Source organism: Tenebrio molitor, chromosome 4, assembly GCF_963966145.1.
Source record: "Tenebrio molitor chromosome 4, icTenMoli1.1, whole genome shotgun sequence".
Taxonomy (NCBI): domain Eukaryota; kingdom Metazoa; phylum Arthropoda; class Insecta; order Coleoptera; family Tenebrionidae; genus Tenebrio; species Tenebrio molitor.
The window spans coordinates 2,348,525-2,355,442 of record NC_091049.1 but is presented as its reverse complement, the minus strand read 5'-3'; positions in this window follow the sequence as shown (position 1 = coordinate 2,355,442).

The window sequence follows — 6,918 nt, the reverse complement described above, 5'->3', positions numbered from 1 at the left end:
TTTTAATTATTTTAATTTAGTTTTTCCAGGTTTTTCTCCAAATCTTCCAGATTTTTTTTCTACTGAGTTATATCCATCCCGGGGCATATCGAACAAAAAAAAAAAAGAATTAATCAAATATGTCGTTCCTATCGTCAGTTATGATCGAGAATGCATACAAAAATTATAATTTTTGCAGTTTGCCCGAATTTTTCGAATTTCCTTTGTAATTGTCCCGATTTTTTTTTTCTGAAAACTTTTTCACGATTATAACAAACAAAACAAAAAAAAAATTTATGCATATCCATCACAAAAAAGCACTTTCAGTTTTTCCCGAATTTTTCAATTTTCCGGGCAACTTTTACAATTTTTTTCTTTACATAAAAACCTCATACGAATTATTACAAACATTAAAAAAAAATTAGCCATATCGTTCCAACCGTTCCCACAGAAAAAAGCACTTTCAGTTTTTCCCGAATTTTCCAATTTTTCGGGCAACTTTACCGATTTTTTTTTCCTTTTAAACCACCCCTGAAGTAAAGCGAACAAAATAAAAAAATAAATATTCAAATCGGTCGAGCCGTTTTTGAGTTTTAGCGAGACTAACGAACGGCGATTCATTTTTATATATACCGGGTGATTCAGTTTGGTATTCGCGGCCCTACATCTTTTTTGTTTTAAGAAAAAAGTATAGCAAACCATATATATTTGTAAATCGCTTGTGAAACTACAATAGATGATGTTGTCAAATCTTCTCTACGATGACATATGTCAAAGTGAAGACAGTCAACTTTTTTTTTTAATAGTACACTATACATTTCTTAGCCTATTCTTGTAAAGCTTTTTTTTCTACATTTGAATGTGTAAAAAAAGTTGACACTTACATCAGAAAAAAATCGAGAAAAATAATCAAATATGATTTAATTTATTCGAAAGCGTTATTTTCTAAAAAGAGCTAGTAAGCCAAACATTTGTAAATTCGCATTATGTTGGTTCCCTGCATGTCACTATTTACAAGACAACCACGTAACCAAAAAATAAAATGATTTGACCTTGTTTGTTTTCAAGCCTCGGGTGCGCCTCGGTCAGAAAACTGAGACTCGGACGAAATACCAAATCCATACTGAATTTACTATGCTAAATTCGCGTTATGTTGGTTCCCTGCATCGCACTATTTTAAGAATTACATAACCAAAAAATAAAATTATTTGACAGTGAAATACCCGATCCATCCTGAATTTACTTTATTCGAATATTAGAATTTACACTTATTCGAATTTTACATAGTCACCTATTCAAATATTCGAATGATTCGAATGCGATTCCCAAGACTCATCATGTCATTCATGCACTATCAAAATTCAACTACATATTTTCATCGTGTATGCATTCAAAGCGGTATAGTCAGGAAGAAGTTAGGTTTCGAAGCCAGATGTTATATCACAGTTATTTATTTAAATGTAGGTTATGAGATAACCGCTTTTGAATTCAAAACTAACCGCCAATGAAGCTATAGAATTACCGGCGTTCGGTACCGTCGGCGACCGCTTGGGGGCGTGGGTGAAAGTCGACAGGGGATGAACGGCCATGTTTTTTTTGGAGGACACTTTTTTCTTGACCGCAGAGTAGTACAGAAGTACCGTGTATTTTTTCTGTGTGCTAATTGTGCGATTTTAGTTGTTTTTATTGAACTGTGCTAAATGTTGTTGTCCAGCTTCTGTTTTGAACTAGGTATGTTTGCGGTACTAAAATTATGTCTGTTTCGCGCGAAATGTATTTTTAACTATCATGATGGTCGCACGTGGGTTGTTGATGTTCCCACCATATTGTATAAAATCCGCAATTATCTCGACCATCCCCATGTATCACGCTTTTAACATTTGTAAGCTTGTGAAGGAGAGTAAGGCCGCCTGGTTCTAGGTTTGTAAACTTTATAAAATTGCACGGATCACGTTTTTTTGTTGTCAAATCTGGTTTTACAATTCACTAACTTTCCTAAAAGAAAAGGGCGCCAAGCTTTAGCGTGGGTCTGTGGCTTTTACTTTTTATAAGCGCACTCCCTCATTTTTGATCCCCTTCTAATTATTCCGAGTGACGCTTTTGGTGTGGCAAGCATCTAGTTATTGTTCAACACTTTAATCAAAATTGCAAAGTTTCCACTTTCCATCCCGGTAGCAACCAAATGTTTATATTTCAGGTGTCTCCGTGGGTTGTTCCTTAGTTAGGGATCTACTACATTTAGTCCCGGGGCGCCCTCCATATTATTCAGGGCGCCCCCCCTTGTCGATGATCCGGCTCTAATAGGCTAGGGTCGACTGGACTGTGTTTTTTTGTTTTTATTGTTATGTATGTGTTAATGGTTGTTACCACATTTCCATCCCAAATTGAAAGTGTTTCTAGATAGTTCTGTCAACAAATATTTGTCGCGTTTCTTCTTTTGTTTGCTTTTTCCAGTTTGCTGTAGCTGTAAATTCTAGACCTTACCGCGAGGGTCTCTCTCTGTTTGAGGTGTTGTTTTTCCTCTAACCTCCCAACGTTGAACACGGCCTCGCGGCCCTCATAAAATTTGCACCCCAAGGGAGACCCAAAAACCTAACGCTTGGCAGGACTTGTTGAATGCTGGGTTTTACTCGAGCTCCATGGCACACTTCCGGAAATGTGATCAGGTCTATTTTCCCTGAGTCTGTGTAGCCTGACAAGCGCGTTGTGTTTTCTTTTGCTGTGGAAAAGTAATGTTCATTTCAACCGATGAACTTAGAGTACCTCAATTTGTTGACTTACGTAAAGCAGGTAGGACCTTTCCCTTAGCACTAAATCACGGGTACGCGGGAAATGTTAAAGTCGTAAGGATAGGTGCCACAACCCACCGGACCACCCAAGGCCACTCGCTCCTTCTATAGCGTATCTGCCGCACATTGTAAATTGACTTGAAAAGGAGAAAACATGCTAAGGTTCTCGTCTAGTGCTCGCTCCCGCTCGAACGGTCCGAAGTAACTGTTTTGTTTGTAATGTACATGACCCTCCTGTTTTCTTTTGAATTTGAATTGTGTTGTTTATGAAATCAGTTTTGCTCAATTTTCACTAACTGTCCCGTCTACGTTGTCACTTCGGACTTGTTCGTATTTTTAGGAGAGGTTTTTAGCGGAGCCTCATTCGGGGGTCTAGGAGGATGGCCAGAGCTCACCATTTTCCTAGAGTTCTAAATGAGTAGTCTTCTCACATTTGAGGAGACTTGGGTGCCCTCTCCCGAGACGTTTTATTATTCATGAATCCCGGCGTTAACGAAAATGATAACTTTGAATAAATAGCTGGTTTTAATTATTGTGTTGTTTTATTTGCACTCTTCTGTGTGGTTCACAAACCCTGTTGGAACGAATCTGGTAATGTTTAATTTGTATTTAAAAAAAAACACAACGTAGGGAAATTAACTAAGTACGATCACGCGCTCTTGGCCAGTTTTTTTGAATTTCGCGGGTTTTATTTTTCATTGTGTATGTTGGTAGAAAAAAAAAATGAGATGGACGCTTGGTGGGAAATTTGAATTACCCACTTGGTTCATCACAGTTATAACATAGCTATTTATTTAAATGTAGGTACGTTAATAATTGACGCTATTAATGTCAAAATTCAATTGTCTCCATGGCTAACTAGCTCTTTTTTAGAAAATAACACTTTCGAATAAATTAAATCATATTTTTTTCTCGATTTTTTCCTATTGCAAGTGTCAACTTTTTTTACACATTCAAATGTAGAAAAAAAAAGCTTTACAACAATAGGCTAAGAAATGTATAATGTACTATTTAAAAAAAAAAAGTTGACTGTCTTAACTTTGACATATGTCATCGTAGAGAAGATTTGACAACGTCACCTATTGTAGTTTCATAAGCGATTTACAAATATATATGGTTTGCTATACTTTTTTCTTAAAATGCAAAAGATATAGGGGCGCGAATACCAATCTGAATCACCCGGTATAGATGTTCAAATTGACCACCATTATGCTCAATGCATAACTGAACCCTTCGAGCAACATCTCGACAAATTTTAGTGCACAAATCGGGGGTAAAAATTGTTCGGAAAACCTGCTTAACATATTCTTTTCAAAAAATTCAAAAATTGAATGTTGCATGATTGAAAAAATTTGACTTTTCGAAAGTGCCATCTTGTGACACTTTGTCTAAAAGTTGGTACCACATTTCTGAGCGCTCTGTATAACACAAAAATTAATAAATATTTAGAGCTCTCCGTTGCTATGAGAAATCTTTGGTGTTTAGAAAAAAATCGATTTTACCACTTATAATTTCAGCAACGGGAATAGTACCGCAATCTCTTTTTAAAAATTTAAAAATTCTGGATTTAGGGAACACATTGGTAGTTGAAATTCAAAAAGGTATATTATTATACTTATGTCATATCGTGAGGAAGTTCCTTAAAATTGACACAGAACATAATAAAGCACAACAAAGTCTGCACTATTACTTGATAGTAATATCCCTAATAGTGTATGTACTCCGGCAAAATTGCCGTGCCGCCGGGTGATGGAGGGAAATAAAACAAAAGAACAAAAATAATAATAATTTGTAATTTATTAACTTGTTGATAAGACTTGAAAACTTTTTTCGAAATTTTGGATATTCTTCATTGAATATGTTTAAATTCTTTTCATTTAATTTAGTGAGGTTAGGTTTGTGTTTTAGAAAATGTGTCGGGCCAGAGCGATAGTCAGTGGCATCACCGGAGGTCACAGCTCCTTCGCCGGATGGCTCCTTGCGAAGAACGCAGCGCCCACCATCAGCTGTGCTACTGTGAGAAACTACAATGTACAAAGAGCCAAAATCGCCGTTCACGTCATAATGTGACATTTCTGGGTGGTCACTTACCGAATTTTCTGTGATTACAGGGGCCAAAGAAGAAATTAACAGTTAGCACTGGCTCATCATTTGAAAGCATTTTGAAAGCATCTAGGTTTGTGGACAAAACGCTGTTTATAAAAGAAGTTTTCGTTAGAATTCTTGGACCAAAAGTAATGATAACAGCACCTCGAAAATTTGGGAAAAGTGTCAACTTGGACATGTTCCGCCGCTTTATAGAGTTAGAAGTGGATGAGGAGACAGGAAAGCAGATAACCACAGTTGATCTGGAAAGTGAGACTGTTTGTGATACACCAAATTACAAATTGTTTACTGTAAACCAAAATTCAGAAGAAATGCATTTACAGATCATGGCAGATGATGAGTTTGTGAAAACTCATTTTGGAAAATATCCGATCATTTAAAAAACACCCCTACCTATATAAAAGTTCAGAGTCAAAATTGGAAGATTATGAGAGAGCTGCGTGTGAGAAATGGTGTACAGAAGAGGGAAGTGATGGAAATCGCAATTACAAGCACTTTGAACCTACCAGAGTAAGTAGAGGCTTGAGAAATTTGTCTAAATATTTGAAAAAGTTCCATGGGAGGAAAGTTTTCCTCCTCATTGATAAATTTGATTCAATTGTTTCAAAAGCAGTTGACACTGTGGCTGATAAAGATGAGCGAAGGAACATTCTTGACGTTGTTATGGGTGCTATTGGCGGGGCTGTGAAAGGTAATGAAGACAACCTTGCTGGAATCTTAATTACAGGAATATTGGACTTGTTTGACTCCTTCTCTTTATCCTTGCTGTGTAACATGGATCGAGTCAGATTTGGAGACGATGACCCGTGCTTGAAGTATTATGGATTCAATTTGGAAGAAGTGGAAGAGCTTTTTGAAACCTTTTCTGTAGATAAAGGTTTAAGAAAGAAGGCAATCACCAAGTATAATTGTTACTGCACCAAACGTGGAGATCATGGGATCTTTAATCCATATGCAATTGTGAGGTTTCTGGAAAACCACATGCGGGGAGATGCCAGTTTACAAAATTATTGGCAAGAAAGTGGTAATGTTCAATGTCTCGATAATCTTTTCAAAAATGATGAGGTCAATGAGATGATTCGACGTATGCTTCAAGGATATTGCTTATCCGAGTTTTCCGTTCAAATGAATCTGGAGAGCCTAACAGAATTACATATTGCAAATAGAGATTCCCGAGCTCGTGTTTCCACGTGTGTTGTTGGCCTTTTCCTACTACGCCAAGGCTATCTATCATATATACGTAGGAGAGAAGGTCTCCGAACTGCTGTTGGAATTCCGGATGATCTACGACCCGTATTTATTGAAAAGATGGTAGAGCATTTAACACAACATTGTGGCATAAATGATACTGCACATAAGGATTGTCAAAATCTACTTAATAATGTGATGCACCTTGCCAATAAAGACAAAGCAGGGTTCATAAAGGCTTTGAAATCCTTTACTGACAAACTGGGTGAGCTCATTGAAACAATATCTATTGATCCATGTAATGAGGCAGGAATAGAAACTGTAGTGTCATCTGTAGTACTCGCTGCTGGTTACACCTGTGCCAATCAAGTCTATAATTTCAAACACAACAGACTGATAGCACACAAAGAAGTACAAAGAAGAGAGTTCACGTGATGCCCTGGCACAACTTTTCACCCGAGGATGCTACAAAAACTTCATAAACGAGAAGCATTGTGATGGTAGTGATATAAAACTTCATCTGGCAATGGGGTTGCATTTCACTGAGAAGATAAAGGGTTCAAAGGTAAAGATTACTGCACATTGTCTGTGAGATGCAGAAATCAATGAGGTTCTAAAAGAACTGAACATTGAAAAGGTGGATAGAACAACAGGAACTGAAATTGTAACAGAGATACGCATTGAAATGGCCTGTGCTGAGAAGGAAGGCATCAACTCATTTGTTGAAAAAGCTATTTGTGTCACAACGTTGTCACATTTTGTTAAGTTCATCTCCAAAATATTTAAGTTTCATTGATTTGCATTTTCTTAAGAAAGAACTACATTATCTCTAGTAAAAATAGTGTTTTGCTCTTTT